A 15673-nucleotide genomic window follows, 5' to 3' on the forward strand; every position below is an offset into this window, starting at 1 on the left:
AAGGCTGTTGCTCTGAGTTGTACCGTCCTCTAATAAAGCTCTTAGTTCTTCCTGCAAGACGTTCTATTGCAGCTGCTTGTACCTGCTGTAGTGACCGCCTGTCTTTGCTTTTTGAACTAATAGGTTTGTCAAGGCAAGTTCAACCAAGAAATCCTTTCTTATTTTTTTAAAGAATATTTATAAGAATATATAAAACCGATGCCAACAAACTTGGCACTGGCTTTGCTTCTTCAGAGAAAAGGTTTCTAAAAACATGTTTAGCTTGTTTATGTGCATACGTTCCAACCACCAGAACGCTTTCTTTTTGAAGTAAAACATTATGGATCAGGATGTAAATTGGTGAGAAGCAGAAGTTATTTCCACATAGCTCCTAGTGCAGAGCTCTGAGAAGAACAACCTCCTGCCTTCCATCTGGCTACAGCTCAGTAAGACTCAGGCTTTTATCATTAGGTAACTGTAAACCTGAGTTGCTCGGTGAGTACATATATTTTCTGGAAAGTTCTTCTCAATGGTGTGATGCAAAACTAAATATTTGTTTTAGTCCAGTCTGAAGACAAACATCAAGGTTTACTTTCAGGGCACAGTGACAGTCATTCTGAATGCAGCAGCTACTCGTCATGTCACAGCATGGCAGTTGTGGTGGCAGTAAGCAGCTGGCCTCTCCGGAAGGGATGTGCAGCAGCTTTTACCACTGCTGTTGCAGTTGGGCTGTAGCAAAACTGCCAGTGTGGTTCAGCTAGTTTTCAGCAGCTGTGAAAGTGCAATGGAGTCTGCTGCTGGGGTGTGCCAGCTGCTGTTGCTATGAACAGGGCTAATTATGCTCTTGTGAGAACAGAAAATAGGCGCTATTTACAGGAAGACAGTGTTGGAATAGGCAGTGCTGTAATCATTGGCTCTGAGATGCCTTTGGATAACAGCAAATGGGAGCAGACAATATACTTGTGAGGTAGATTGGATGTCCGTTCCAAAATACTTAAAATGAGCATTGCCAACAGAACGCTGCATTACAAACTTCCGTGGGGATCTGCTGTGGGAAAGACCCTGAGGGACCCTGAGGATCATGGAGTTAGTAGTGTAGTTGCAACCCCCCCACCACAACAGGCAGGGGCACCAACCTGCAAATCTGGTACTAGACTGGGTTCCCCAGGGCCCCCATTCAACATGGTCTTGAACACCTGCAGGGATGGGGCATCCACTGCTTCTCTGGGCAGCTGTGTCAATACCTCACCACTCTCTGAATTGTAGAACAGTCTGAAACGCAGTTCTGGTCATCTGCTTATTTCAAGGTATACTCAGATTGATTTATAGGTACATGAAAGCTGTTTTTCCGCACCTTTTCACCTCATTTCCTTCCATATCAACCAAATTAAACATCGTTTTCCTCAACCTGTTTGGTCCCGCTTGATCAGAGGATTGCAGAGACTGCTATTCCTTATTTAAAGCCAAGATCAGTTGTGCCGCCCTGTTTAGGACTAGAGGGTGACAGCTTATATGCCACGGCTTTGGCTGGGGGGATCACTGGGTATGCTAAGCAGTTCTCCTGGGTGGTTTTGCTGGTGAGAGTCCTTTGTGGGCTTCTCTTTTTTGTAATGATGGCATTCTGGTGAGGCTGCTGTTTAGCTCCGTATTTGTGCCATGTTTGCTGCTTGACTAGTCTGATCTCCTCAAAATGTTGCTGCGTGGTTTAGTAAATGGGATGTTCCTAGGATGGAACGTGCCACAGACCTTCTTGATGTATGGAACTTTTTCTTCCTGTGGTTCTGCAGCCTGATTTCTTGTACAGAGCACTTGGTGGGTGACGTGTCCTGGGGCCTGCTGCTGTAATAAGGGCACCAAGCCAACGTGTCTGTGCGTGGCTCCTGAGTGAGAAAGGAGAACTTGTGATGGAAATGGAATAACCAAATACAGGCAGTAGAAGTTGTCTTCTGAAAGCGAATGACGCCTCTGGCTCGAAGAAGATTTAATCTGAAGAATAAAATTCCTGCCTGCAGTAGAAACGCTTAGATCTGTCTCCCACTATGCAGGGGGAGCTGTTTTAAAGACCCATGCGGTGCGAACAATAGCCAAGACCAGTTATCAGTCTTGAGAGTATTGGCAAACTTTTACCTTCAGGGAAAGTTATTTTAGCCTTTGGAACGAGGAAGCTGATAGCTTGTAGGACCTGACCTGAAGCACTGCTGAATGTGCACTTCAGTTTCTCTCAGCTGACAGTTTGGGCATGCTTTTGTGATGAAGAATTACCCTCATTGCTGTGTTTTCTGGTGGGCTACTCTGCATGATTTAGGGCTGCTTTTGCCTGGGGTAAACTGGAGGATGCTTTAAGCCTTGCTGTTGTCTGGCGTTATGGGTCGTGACCGGACTCCTTTGCATGCAACAAACCACGTGCTTTGCAAGCGGAGGCCTTATTTGCTTTAGTTTAAGTGATTGTTTATGCCTCCTTATATATTTTCTAGAACAGCATTATCGCATTGCAAGGTTGATAACAGCAATATTCTGCTGTTCTTAGCATCATTCTCCCAGGCAAAAAGAAAAAAGAAAATTTAATGGAATGTGACCAGAAATATAAAGAAGGGCCTATTAATAATTATTGTTAAAGTAGCTATGTGAGAGAGTGCCAACCATTGGCTTTCTGCCCGCTGTACTTTCAGCAGGGAACAAAAGGGATTATTTTTTGAGGTGGATGTGCTGAGAGTTGAGAAAAACATGAAGTCACCCAAAGCTTTACTTAGTGGAGTCGTGACCCTTGTGGTCCAAGCTTAGAGGAGAATGCTTGCGTCCTGATAACCTTAATGTCTGTGCTTAAGTGCAAATACTCTTTGACTTCCCACTGTGACCTTTTTAATAATTGGCAACCTTACTCATTCTGCAGCATTATTAAAACAGTTTAATAAAGAATGTGTTCTAAAAATCCTTTTTGTTTTTTTTTTTTCTGGGCTTCACTACTGCAGCAAAGGAAGTTGCTAGGTAGCTTAAATGTGATTTGTAAGGTATCTAAGGGGCAGCTTCCAAATGTATTTTTGGTATAAAAGAGGAATGCTAAATTTCTCTGACTACTTGGGGATTATGCTCAGTTCACTCCTGTCAGAGGCAGAAAGAGGTGGGTAGTTTGCTTGGTTCTCTTTGCAGATCGTCCTCCAGGAGGGGTGTAATTCTTCATGGCTTCCTTGGCATTCTTACATCAACCGGGACTGCAAACAAGGAAGATCAATAATTAAACCTTCCATTTTTGGAAGCTGGAAGTTAATGGTTGATTCATTAAGCAGAGCCATCTTGCCAAAATAGAGTTTTCTGTTGGTTTTAGCTAGTCTAGCTTAAAAACCCTCCTCAAATTTGGACTTGCTTCCTTAGTGTGATGTGTACGGGTAGGATATTTCCCGTCATTAAGGCAAACTTAGAATTTCAGGTTAAACTCCTCCTTGATATGGAGTGTGAGAGAGGCTGAGCGAGTTTCACAGCAGTTGCAGAATGTTTCTGTCCAACATATCTAGCTAGCGCGTGATGCTGTTGAAAATGCCAGTTATGTCAACTGATTTGGAAGGACTCCAGTGTGCGGTCAGCGTAGGGAAAAGGAGATGATATGTAAGACTGTCTGGGGCAATAGTGAAAAACAAATCTTAAAACAAAACAAAGCCAAAACCATCCAACTTGGATAAGGTCAGCTGACGTAACTGTACAGCTCTGTGTGATGGTAAGCAACTTTGGTCTGCTTTGGATTTTGAGCAGCAGAGTCTTAAAATGCTACAGGACACAAGTGGCGCAAGATGTTTGCAGGAGAGCATTAGTTTCTCGTTTTTCAATACAAGCCCTCTGCAGCTGACTTTTTCTGTACCATTTAAGCGGTTCAAAGCAGCCCCTTGTTACACATCACAGTAAAGTCATTGTGAGAAACAAAGCGTGATCACAGAACCCATGACTGTTTTCCTCTGAAAACTAATGTCTTGGCTCCATTTCAATAGTTCATTATTATGTAAGTGCCTGAGGGCTTATGTGCATGCAAGACTCACATGAGTGTTTTGTGCAGGCTGTGGTCATCCTTGACGAGGTACAATTCCACATTCCTGTTCCTTTAGCAGTACATACGGTGCATACAGCAGTAAGGTTCAGGTGGGACTAAAATGCCTTCTGAGAGGCTTTGTATTATGTGGGGATTGGAGCTCCTTTAGAACTGGGTACTCACTCCTTGCACTCACTGTTCTGAGGTAACAGGATATTCTGAACGCTTTCTCATTTAAAGCCAAAGGGACTCCAGAATTAGATGGTAATTTAACTTATGTCTTCGTTATAAATGAACAGTTTGTAAGCACATTATTTGTTACAACATTCAAAGTGGCAGGTGATGGTGGTGTTTGGGGTTGACCAAAGCCTTGCTGCGCAATTCCTACCATAGGATGGCATTTAGTCATGCTAATGATGGAGTAATTGGGAATTACTGGCACTTAAAGTTAATTACTAGGCAGACATAAAAAGGAAAGGTGCAGGAGATATGCCTTACTGCTGCTTGCATTTGGGATTGCCTCTTCAGGGGATGTGACAGGTAATGATAGAGCTGCATGGGTGTGTTGTGTGGGGCTATCCAGTCACTGACATGCGTGTTGTGTGCTAAGGCTGCTTGTCCTCAGCCACTCTTTGCCTTTGAGTTTAGGGTTGGATTGTGCTGGCAGCGTTCAGTCGCCTGGTAAGTAGTCTGGAGAGTTGACTGTAGTAGGAAACAAGTGGTCTGTAGTGAGAACCAATCCTGCTTTTTGTGACAGCTTTAAACAACCGTTGAGTATTCAGCTTTGTACAGGAATATACAAAGCACTTACTGGATGTACTGCAGTAAGCGTAATGTTTGAGCTCGCTTTTCTGCTTTGTGTACTAAGTGAAGTATGGGTGAAGTGGGCTGTATGAAGTCAGAAACATTTTCACCACCACTGGGGTGCAATGAATGTCAGCTTGGAGCCGGATTTTGAGTGCTGTGTGTTTTACAACTCCACTGACACAAGATCTTAAGATAAACACAGACTTCATTTAGTGGTTTTGAGAGTCTAACAACATGCCATCAAACAGCGCAGAGAAAATGGCAATGAATCATAGGAAAAGTCTTAAGCATTCTTTGCAGTTTTCATGCAGCAATATTTGTCATAGATGATCACTCTGAATTTCAGACTCCCGGGTGAACCAAAAGCAGCACTGTATGTGGCTTGATAAAACTCCTTTCCGACTGTATCTGTAACTTGAGGCAGATTAACATGCGGGTTAATGTATTTGACAGTAATAAATCAGTTTTAAAAAGTACTTGTTTAACTGAGAGCTTGCCTAAAATATGATATCTGGGGTTACACTCAGCATTTTATAGGGAGTGCTCAAGCTGAGATGGTGAAAAAATTCTCACTTCTCCTGGTCTTGTGCTGATACACCTTTATACTTATTCAGAGGCAACTGGCCACAGTTTCACTGAAGTCAATGCTGTTTTCTTGGGGGAGGAATTGAGGGATTCTAAGTTAAATGGCACGTGCATTTTGTTAACAACTGTAGGCGTTTGATAGCTGCTCTACAATGCTGAGCATCTTTTCCTTTCTGTGTAAACTTTTGTCTGGTTTTAAGTGGATAAAAAAGCTATTACGTTGCTTCCACATCTTTCTTACAGGAATTTTGGACAGTAACGTCCTAAACATGAACGCAAAGCCCAAGAACAAGTGAGGAAGGAAAGGTGAGAAAGTGACCAGTAACAGCTGTTTGTCAGACAGCAGTAAGAAATCAGAGGTTAGGAATACTGGGTGTTAGGCTTGATTTTTGGGGCATGTGTATTTAATGACTAAACACAACTACTGCTGTGTGTTACTCCACAGAGAAGGTTCAAGAGCTTTTTCTTTTGTTGTTCTAAGCTGTGTTTATCAGGACTGAGGCTTATAAGTGTTTTCTGAAATGAGATGGCAAGCTTGGCTTCTAAATTGGAGTCGATAGTTGATGTGTATGGAAGTGTAAAATTGATACGACTCAAACTATAGTCACTCTTTTCCACTTCAGAAGGGAAACTGCAGTGGCGTGTTAGATATTTGGTGGGGTGTTGAGGTGTTCTGTTTCTTCCTTTTTTTGCCTTAAACCATTGCTCACTTTGAGAGGCAGTAGAAATCCGTGGCATTGAAATGCTGTGTGACAGCCTGAGCAGCTATTCACTGAAGATGCTGGAAATCCTAATGGGTTAACTGACTGTCTAATCTGCATTGAATAGTCAAAACTGAGGCAAATTGAGTGTTTTGGTTTGAGTCTCTGGAAGGAGGTGAGTCATTCCAACTTGCCAGCAGGCACTGCCCTGATGACTCCTTGGGTGCCTTTGGGGAGCACTGCTGTTTAGGGACTTCTAGAGCTAGTGGTGATTTCTGGTGCTTAACATCCCTTAATAGGTTTATCCCTTGTTCCCTATGAATCCTCATTCAGAGCAAGGATTTGTAAGGTTGGCTATTTGCCGCATCAGATACAGCGTCCTTCTGTGTTTGAGGTTGCTGTCTAACTGTGACCTTTGCTTGGCTAACAGAAAACGTTGTGTGTTGTTGCATTGTTGTTTTGGGTGGTGTTTTGTTGTTGTAGATATGAAGATTGAGAAACCTTGTGCTATGTTGAAATCTTAATGGGATTTTGAGTGGTCGACACTGGTTTAAAACAGAACTTCACTACTGTAAAGCAAATCCTCTACTAAATGCAAAATCATGAGCAGACCACTTACTGAATGTACAAAATGCGATGTAAAAGATTTGAACAATGTTGATTGCCTAGCACGCAGTAAAAGTAGTCTTCAGGTTTGGTATTTCATACGTGCAAGGCTTGTGCCGTTTCATAATGTTGTTTCCCTAGCTACAGTTGCTTCTCTTCATAGGTCAGAGCGTGACTGTATCTCTGGGCAGGTCAGCTGTCATCCAAGATTTTATTTCTCTCTTAATGTTAATGAATTCACACATGGTTTACCGACTGTTTTCTTGGGAATTACACCTCTGTTTCTGTATGTTTGTTTCCCTGAATGCATCCGTGCCATTACTATCAATGCTGTCAATACAGTAAGAATGTTTCATACCTTTCACAGCAGTATATCTGGCAGTGTTTATGTTCTCTTTACACCTAACCCCCCCATATAGAATTCTTGGCTGCATTTCCATGTACATCCCTGGCACACAGATGAGTCTTTGGCATCTCTGTGCAGCGCTGAGTCTCTGCTGGGAAGCTTGGTCTGCCTTCTCTCCATACTGATGGTGGCTGGCTGGCTGTACATGGCAGATGAATCTGAAGAGCTGCTTTGCCTCTCAGTCACAGCTGTGGATGCAGTAGTCAGTATCTGCATCAAAATCGTTCTGTTATGAGGCGATAACAAGCTTGTTCTGGAATGTGATCTCTTTTCTTTAGGTGTTGTGTCAGTACAAGGCATTTTTTCCTCTTTTCCAAACAGATTATGTGAATAGTTCTGCATGTATTAACATTCCTTGCAGATGCAGTTGGGCTAGGATAAGAGTACCTTCAATGAGTATTTTAGAAACTAGGACAAATAACTATTCAGTAGTTTGACCCAGTTCTTGCTCTCTGCTCGTGTTCCTCCTGTCTGGGCCCGTGTCCAGGAAATCAACCCAAATTCCTACCCTTCCTACTCCTAAGAGTGTGGATGCTTATTGACTTGGCCATGCTTCCTTCCTTTTCATAGGGTTTCTTAAAGAAATCAGCGGTCTTCTGTGATGCCTGAATTTCTTTCTGAAAATAGAAAACAAGCAGTGACTGCTTAGCTGACTGGTTTTTTTTTGTACTTAGATGCTGTCATAGGAATACATGTAAATAAGTGGAAGGCACTTTGGTACAAAACAATGTTGACTGGGTCACCCTGTAAAACAAGGGTTTCTCTCTGTGGAAGGAGTATTACAAGTTCAGATGGCCCACTTGGTTGCTTTACCTGGGTCTGTTTCAGAGTTTGTTATTCTATTGTAATTTTCCTGTAGTGCTTTAAAGACTAATAATCTTTCCAGAATTGCAAAATGGGGGAAGAAATTGAGGCCTCCGCCCACACTGGTTCATTCTTGTTTATGGGCGAAGAGGAAGTACTCTGTGTGTTTGCGTGTGAAAATAACGTATGTGTAAGCGAAGCCAATGATATGTTATTAGTTTAATAAAAATCTAAGCTGTCAAGCTCAAGATTCGTTAGTCTAGATTTAGGTATTCAAGAAAAAAGAAGGGGCTATTAAAACGCAGTTGGAATACTTACCTACAGGGGGAGGGAAATATATGTAATGTCACTAAAATGCTCTCATGCTCTGATTTCTGGCCCTTCTTTCAGTGACGCTCACCATTCCACTGCTGCTTTGAGTCTTTATATCAGCAGCTTTGTGCTGCTGGGGAGGATACCACTGTGAGGTCACCTTCTGGTGTCCTCTGTTGGGAGGAATATGATAGCCGTGTTGCCCGCTACTTCTTTCTACCTCTAAGATCCACTTAGGGATATATTTTTTTTGTATGTTTACTAGCTCTTATACATTTTTCTTCATTGATCTACAGCTCCAGGTTGCATCTGACAACAATAGATTTACTGTCTATTGTGCATTTGTTATGCATCAGTTCACATTTCTTCGCTGTTCCTAAAGCCAGTTTTGTCCAGTTCCAGGTCTGTCTTGTTTCCTTACCAGACCCTTAGTAGGTAGTTTATAGGCACAGGGTCTCTGGGGGCCTGAGTGTCCCATCTCTGTCCTGTGCCTGTACTCCTCTGCACTGTGTCCCGTCTGTCCTCAAGGCCACTGCTGTCATACCAGTCCTGTGTTTCTCTACATCTTTGTAAATAACTTTCTACAGAGAAAAAGCTACTTGTCACTGACATCTGTTTAAAACTGTGATTTTTGTCATGCAAAGGTGATGAAAAGTAAAATAAATAAGCCATGGTCAATCAGTCAAGATGCTGTCCCAGCTAAACGAAGTAAAACGGAGCTCTGGGGCAGTTAAGGGAGACTTGGCAGAGCAGGCCTGCCCAGCCACAGTCCCTTAGGGCCAGTACAAGCAGTGGCCATGCTTTGTTACAGGGCTGCACAGCTGCTCATCCCCCTGTCACTGTTAATACCATTGCTTTGCAACGTCTAACATATCTGCTCCCCAAATGCTTCATAGTTACCTCAAAATTAGCATGGAGCATGTTTATGGCCTTAAGATATTTCAAACTTAATGTTTATAATGTAGCTATGCTGATTAGACTGCAGACCACAGCTATATTACCAATAAAAAAAAATAATCTCTGTTGGGAAAGCAATCATGCCAGCAGAAATTTTTATGCCAAGATGGTAAAACAAGCTGCAGCAAGATGACTTCTTGTGAGAGTGCCTTGGTTTAGCTAGAGACCGTAGATGTGTTTTGAGTTTAGGCTCTATCTCTAAGGGTTTGCATGCATGCAGGCGTCAGTTTGGGTTCTTAGTGTTTCAGCAATGCTCTGAGTATCGTAAGTAGATAGGGGGTATTTTTGCTCTCTCCTTTGTTACAAGGCAGTCATTTTAGATTATATCAGTGACCTTGGTCTTGTTTCCAAATTGGAGATGTCCTGTGTTCCTTTCCAGATGGTGCTGCTTCTCTGGAAGAGCAGTGCTAGGTGTCAGCAGGTACTAAAGGTTTGCTTAGGCTTCTTAACTCTCAGCTATGATAACCTGTTCAGAAAACAGGATACGTTCGCTGCCTTTTGCATTAAGGCTATTAAGGTACACATCATAAAAGGAACTCCCTGGCCTTGTTTAGAATGTCACCCATTTGACTAAATAGGTTTCTTACTAATACAAGTTACATCCAGTCTTATTACAGCAGATGTTTTTAATATATATATATATATTTATTGATTGGGGTCCTGGTGATTAAGAAAGTATCAGCAAAAAATGCATTCAAATTAGGAGTCTCGGTTAAATGTTTGGTTTGCTAGGCCAGGTGTGGTCTGCAGCTGGTTAGTATGTCTCAGGAAAGATCGTGGCATGTGTGTAGGTGACAGCTCAATGATTTGGTCAATGGAGAGCTGTCAGTATGTAAGAAGTAAAGAAAATACTGCCTATAAAACAGAGAAGGATTTAAAATCTGAAGTGTGTGGTCCAACTGTGTGTCACACTGCCCCTCCTGCTTATCCAGTGGTGTACCAAGCCAGTCCAACTTGCCAGTTTGATAGAGAATGGTTATCTCATTATCAGTCCTGGGCCAGCATTTCTCCATACAGCCCTGGGATGGCTTATGACAAGTGGCTGGTGCTGGGGGTGGATGGGCAGCAATGGGGCTCCCTGCACTTGAGAGCAGCCAGCCCTCCCATCTACATTGTTGCAACATCTGCTAAACCAGCCATTCAGGCAAGCCATAGAGCTGCTGAAACAACTGTTTTCAATACATCTTGCTTAAATTCAGCAGCCTGGAGCGTGTATTCCTCTTGGCTTTTAACAAGAAGGCAGAGGTAGTTGTTTTTGTACAGTTGCTCCAGGTGTTAGAGTATTTGCCTGCATTGTAAAGGATCTCACTTCCATTTCTAGAAATGGAAACCCTCACTTGCTGGGAGGAGAGTGCTTGTACCTGCCAGCACAGAGGAATGTTTGCTCTCTGGATCGCAGCTGCTGTTGATCTGGTGCCATTTACGTTCTCCTGCAAAGATTCTCTGTAGAGGGGAAAAGTGAGTGCTCTCTCAGCTTCCTAGTGCAGCAATGGACTTCGGTGCCTGCTCCAAAGACTGTTTTTCATAGTCACCCAGCACCTCTTCTTTGGATTGAGTGTCTTTGAGTCAGGAGTTCAAAGGCTGTATTCTAAAAATCTCGGTTAAGATGAATAGTGATGGCTGATTTCAGTCTCTCACCTTCAGACAATCTGCAATCTGAAGTGTTACTAACGAAAACCAACTGCATCTTTTCTTTTTTTGGGCAACCGTGAAGCTAGTTGGTGCGAGTTAGTAAGATGCTGTAGAAATAAAATCATAGATGGGCATGAAGATGGGACACGTTGTGCTTGGAGAACCCAAGCTATTGGATGAAAAATGAACCAAAGCTTTCCAGGTCTGGGATGTGGCTTGTTGTGGAATGTGATGTGAAAAGAACTTGAACTTCTGTTCCTCATTTTATATGGCTTTGGTGACAATTCTCTTGGCTTCGGTTTATTGAAGAGTAAAACTGATTTACAGCAGCCATCCAGTCTGTAAGAGCCGAACGGACGTGGGGCGCTGGGGGTGGGCCAACCTGTGACACAGTGCCTTCACCCAGTTACAAAACTGGGGTCCAATTTGCAGTACAAATTGGACAAATGTTGTAACAATGTAACGGGATCCTGTGAAATGGATGCATTCAGTTAATGTAGGCAGGCTCTTGGCTAGTTCCCTTTCTTTGGATCCAAACGCATCAGAATGTGCCTGATTGTTTGCCTCTGCAGCCTGCTGTGAAATAGCTTAGGCTGAAGTGTCCGGTGACAGTTTACAAGTTACAAAGACAGCTTTTTGGCTGCTGACCCTCGGCGGGAGCCTAATCTTTGTTTGGTAGGTGTCTCTTTGTCTAGGGAAATTGCATCTAAGAGGAGAGGTGCTGCATTGCTGCCTCATTGTTCCTCCTGTTTTAACTATGACCGCCACCCCCCAAAGAATTTTTATAGCCTAGTTAGTAAGTTTCCTTCAGGGTACGTTGAGAAAACAAGGTTTTCTATCATCATCTTCCTTTCCCTGTATCGTAGGCACCCTTGTGTTATCTTAGAGCGTGTAGTTCAGAATACTTGGCAGACTGCAAGAAATGGCATAGTGCTGTCACCAAAAGGCTCATTTACTTTTTTAAAGGGGGGAATAAGAATCCCTTATTTCAGGCTATGCTTTTGGATCTTTTGATATTATTGTTTTGTTAACTTTCCCGCTGTGATCTTTCAGCTTGGGGGTTTGAAATGTATGGAACATGTATCTCTTCTGCATTGCTCTATGTGCAACAACGAAAGCAGCCAATCAGTGGATAACCCATCCAGTTAATAAGTGACTCAGCATGGATTAGCAGGGCCACATCTACCGGTGAAGCTCAGCACCCATCTAATTCATGTGACTTCCTCTCCCCCTTACCCAGTGTATATGCTTCCACTTCTTGTCTGTATGGGCACATGTGCTGGCCTTGTTTCCCCAGTGAATGGACCACGGTACTACACAGGCAGAAAGCTGAGGAATCATCATCCTACCACCACAAAAAGAACACCAAAACAAATCAACCAAAAAAGCCCAACCCAAAATAACCTGCCAGCATTTTACAATTGATAAACTCATATGAGGATTGAGTAGTGGCTCTGGGGAACAAGGGAACATGATGTATGATTTGGGCAAAAGGACGATGCCAGCATCACCTGATATAATTTGTTGTATGACATTACTGAATAGCGCTATTGTTACTCTATCTTTGGGGAGGGACTGATTATACAGGACCTCTCTAGCAGAAGTTTGCAGGTTGAAATATCTCTCTAAGGAAGCCTTTTGTGCACTTAAGCCCTTCTTTATACATTAATGAATGTTGTGAGAAATGATGTTAGCCTGAAATTTTCATGACCTTTTGTTCTTTTGATAACAAAGCTCTGTTGGGGATAATGAACTAATATTATGAAGGTTAGTGTTCTCTACTGCTTATTTAATAATGCTCATACTAGACTGAGAGAGAGTTTGAGGAGGATGAGCAAGGAAAAAACATAGCAGATGCCACTGCTTTTCTAAACAGATGAAGTACTGAGACCTGAACTAAAGGCATCTTACCAAAGTTGACATCTAGATGAATCTCACAGCCCAGCCTTGTATCATTGGTATCTGATCAATAGTAAAATATGTATGGTCATTAACAAAATATGTATCTTGAACAAAACATCTCATTAGCAAGAGATATAGCTTAGATAAAGCATTGTGTATTAATGTTTCCTTGTTAACCTTTCCTTGTTCAGAAGCATAGTGTCAAGACCTACTAGGTCACGGACTTCCTTGGTTCCTCCTTGAGCCCTGACCAGTCTTGAGGTGGAATCCAAAGGGAGAATGAAACTAAATGTTTCCGCCTCATTATCATGTAAGCTTGTTTATTCAACAATATAAAAGCTGGACCCTCTTGTAACGAAATTGGATGCACTGTGTAGGGCCTCCCAGTTATTGGAAAAGGCTCTCCAAATCCTTGCTGCAACTGGGGCTCCCCAGTGACTGCTGATCTGGACAGTGGTTATCAAGCGTGAGGGCAACTGGTGATGTATCTTAATCACTATTGCTATCTTCACACAGTAACTGTTACGCATGTTGCCTAATTCTGTTTTCTGTATTGTTTCACTTATTACCTCATTTCTTTAAACTTAAGAGAATCAGACTTCTTTAACTTGGTGTCTCTGACCCTGTCCACTGGCAAAACAGCCAGAGTGTTTCTATCAGGCTGTTGACAAATGAGAGGAGTGTGGGGAGAGGTGACATTTTCATTCTTCTTTGAAATACCAATTGTGAACAGAATGAAATAGGTCTTATGGGATTGTTGCACTGCTGATAGGAGGGACATGCTGGGAAGGGCTGAGTGCCGGAGAGATGGCTTTGCATGGGTGGTAGGAAGTAATGTGACCATCTGGGATCTGTTCTATCACAAATAAGGGAGTTACAAATCTCTCAAATTTGTCTGCAAGTGTTACCCTTAGAGTGCTTTCTTTGCTTTGCCACCAGGATACATTGTTAACTTAAGGCAGAAAGCCCGTCTTCATGCCGGCAAGTTCAGAAAGCTTAGGTGGTCTGTATGACTTACTGGGGAAGGTTATTAAGCTCTCATAGTCTTTTCTCTTGAGAATAGCAATGAAGGTCTTACAAAGAACAGCATCATCATCCTGTGGTGCTTAGGCTTGTGTAACTACTCTTGCCTTGTCATCTAGGGGATGACACCTGGGGGATATTTGGTGTCCTACATATGCTCAGTAACTGTGGATGTTGACTCCTCTGCTGTTGCACAATTTCTGTGAACTGCTGAAATAGTTCTGAATTTGTTCTCAGAAAGAGAAGTTCATCTCCAGCCATAGAGAGATGCTGACTGTCCTTGCTGTGAGGCTGACCTCTTCTGAACTGGGTGGAGTGAGCCGTTGGGAGAGAGGAACACTTGGGCTATTGCAGCTTGTGGTGGCAGCTGCATATTGAGTCAACAGATGGACAGAGTGCTGGGGTTTTGCTTCTAGAACTTACAGTTATACTTCGTTGAGTGTTTTAGCTGCCATCTTTTGGCTAGATGTTACTGGCCACACTTAGACTGTACCCCGTAAGAGTGGGTGTATTCAGCACGGAAATAGTGCTGCATGAAGGACAACATGGAAACATCTTAGTCCATTGAGCAGTTCTGCTGTGATTTCAAGACACAATGCATTCTATTTTTATGACACTCAGAAGTTCACCTCTGCTGCTAAATGCAAATCTGACTGGCAGGAGGTAAAATGCCTCTTTTATTTTTAACCCCAGTGATTGCTTGGCAGAGAGTGCTGGCTAAGTAAATCTTCAAGGCCTGATTTCAGAAGTCTCTTGGCATTCTTACATCTTCTCATATTAGCAGAACCTTTCGCAAATGCATTGGCCAAATGTGGCCAAGCCTGTTGTGTGGGTACTGAGCCTCTTTGTCTTTGAGCTGCTCCCACAATGTCATAGAGGTGCGGGGTGATGTAAGGACATGCTATGAGGCAACATAGCAGGCAGTGCAGCAGACAGTGCAGCACACAGTAGCAGTCCTATTGCTTAAAGCTTGTGGAAGGAAAAAAATAGTAAAACCTGCTGTTTACTTGGTAAGCAGATGTGGCCATTTGAGGTGCTACTTCTCTGATGGAGGTTACTGATCCTGTAGTGGCACGCTAACAGAAAGGTGCACATGCCATCTGCTCTGCTGTTGTGCTGTAATTGTACCTTCCTGGGTGATGAAGGCAGCGTGCCATGCTGAGCTCAGACAGCTGAGGTGTGCACAGGCTCCTCAGTCTGGTACCTGCTCATGAGCAGCTCTCTTCCCTGGTGACTGCCAGGCAGCTGAGGGGAGGTAATGTTACAAACTGCTACAGCAAAATTAACTTTAGCGCATTTGTCAGAGCTGAGGATCATCTTGCAGTGTTCATATATAAATGAGATTAATCCCTTACAGGAAGGGGTAACTTTATTTGTTGGCCTTTTGGAGGTGACATTTTATTGCGAGACTGCCAATATCAAACCCTCGTCTTATATTTTTAATTTGCCCTCTTACATTATGACAAAGTTTGGCATCTTTTACTGGGTTCTAAAATTCCAGCCTAATTATGCACTCTGGCAAGTTAAGACTTGTTAGATGTTATCTTCATGTTACACATTAGTCACATCTAAGTACTTAAATGCTGCAGGAACAGAATCAGACCGAGTGATTGTTGGTATGAGACCAGTGGGTTCTCATTCAGAGTGACTCTGCAGTGTCAGTTAAGCACTAATTCATTCTTCTGGTTCATGGCACTCGGAGCTCAAAATGCCTCGGTTTTGTGCTTCCCAAGACAAGTGGTGCCAGATGGGTATCTCTCAGCTTCCTGTCCCAGTGACTGCTGGGTACTGGTGTACAAGATAAATAGGTAACCAGTAGTACTCTTGGATAAAAAGCTGATTAACAAGCTGTCATCAGGTAGTATTTGGATGTTTAATTAATCTTTGGCATCTTGAGTTAAATTTGCCCCACATCCACTTTGTGTTGTTGTAAGTGTAAAGTTA

At 42.8% G+C, this 15673-nt stretch overlaps 1 protein-coding gene across 3 annotated transcripts in view; it reads left to right on the forward strand.

Annotated features, from left to right (window-relative positions):
* The window catches only part of ADIPOR2 (adiponectin receptor 2), a 40878-nt gene that overhangs the window by 2511 nt on the left and 22694 nt on the right, over positions 1-15673 (forward strand). The window lies entirely within an intron of this gene.

Source organism: Excalfactoria chinensis, chromosome 1 (assembly GCF_039878825.1).
Source record: "Excalfactoria chinensis isolate bCotChi1 chromosome 1, bCotChi1.hap2, whole genome shotgun sequence".
NCBI lineage: Eukaryota > Metazoa > Chordata > Aves > Galliformes > Phasianidae > Excalfactoria > Excalfactoria chinensis.